At 47.2% G+C, this 1297-nt stretch overlaps 1 pseudogene; it reads right to left on the bottom strand.

Moving 5' to 3' along the window:
• Nucleotides 1-499: 499 nt before the first annotated feature.
• On the bottom strand, nt 500-885 carry LOC114601249 (protein transport protein Sec61 subunit beta pseudogene; annotated as a pseudogene).
• Nucleotides 886-1297: the final 412 nt, after the last annotated feature.

Here is a 1297-nt window from a genome sequence, read left to right as displayed (position 1 = left end):
TTGCACTTTAAAGTATACATAGGAAATAGCAATAAACTTTGACAGAAAAGAATCAAAAACCCTTCTTAGAGAAAGTTTAAGAGTCCATTCAACAGCAAATGGGACGAGGGTGATGCTGTGGGGTAGACCACAGAGCCTAGGACTTGCCGATAAGAAGGTTGGCGGTTCGAATCCCCGCGACGGGGTGAGCTCCCGTTGCTCGGTCCCTGCTCCTGCCAACCTAGCAGTTCGAAAGCATGAAGCGCAAGTAGATAAATAGGTACCGCTCCGGCGGGAAGGTAAACGGCGTTTCCGTGTGCTGCTCTGGTTCGCCAGAAGCGGCTTAGTCATGCTGGCCACATGACCCGGAAGCTGTATGCCAGCTCCCTTGGCCAGTAAAGCGAGATGAGCGCCGCAACCCCAGAGTCGGCCACGACTGGACCTAATGGTCAGGGGTCCCTTTACCTTACAACAGAAAAACCAATTAAGGAAAAAATCAAGAGTTTTGTGTAGAGAAACAGCTCAAATGACTTTACTCCAATTAAACTCTGAAAGCTACCATACTTTTGGTCCAAATCGTAGTTTTCAAGTTGGCAGGTGGGATATAGCGAAGTCTATGATGGAGTGCATTTGCCCCAGATGTGCAACATGAATACAGATGCAATAAAGAGGAGACTCATAACGAGAACTGGAACAGGACCAGCTTTGAGGCCAGGGAAATCCTCTGTATAAAATCTCCACATCCCTCCAGTGCCTGCAGAACTTGTATGGCTTGCATTCCTTGTTCCACAGCTAGCACTTTTCCTCTGCCTGACGGTGGATCCTTTTGGCCTGCGAGGCGACGGCTTTGCTGGGCGAGCGGCTGGAGGCGGCCATGTTGGTGGTGCTGGGATTGGGGCCAGGCATGGCGAAGGTCAGCTCCGTCGGCTTCTCACAAACTCCCTCAGCTGGCAAGTGTCGCCTCCGTCGTCGTGGCGGCTTCCCCCTCCTCCTCCTCCTCAGGTGACCACTTTTAGAAGACATCTGAAGGCAGCCCTGTTTAGGGAAATTTTTAATGCTGGATGTTTTATTGTGTTCTTACTATTCTGTTGGAAGCTGCCCAAAGTGGCTAGGGAGGCCCGGCCAGATGGGTGGGGTACAAGTAATAAATTATTATTATTATTATTATTATTATTATTATTATTATTATTATTATTATTGCTAGTAGCTACCGATAGACCTTTCTGCTCCATATGTAATAATAAAATTTAAGGTCTTTTATATATAATAAATGTTCATAAATGCTCCAACCAAGCACATACATAGATCAGCACAGGAA

This window comes from Podarcis muralis, chromosome 8 (genome assembly GCF_964188315.1).
Source record: "Podarcis muralis chromosome 8, rPodMur119.hap1.1, whole genome shotgun sequence".
NCBI classification, from domain to species: Eukaryota; Metazoa; Chordata; class Lepidosauria; order Squamata; family Lacertidae; genus Podarcis; species Podarcis muralis.
The sequence above is the reverse complement of the archived record's forward strand: the minus strand, read 5'-3'. Positions and strand labels throughout refer to the sequence as shown.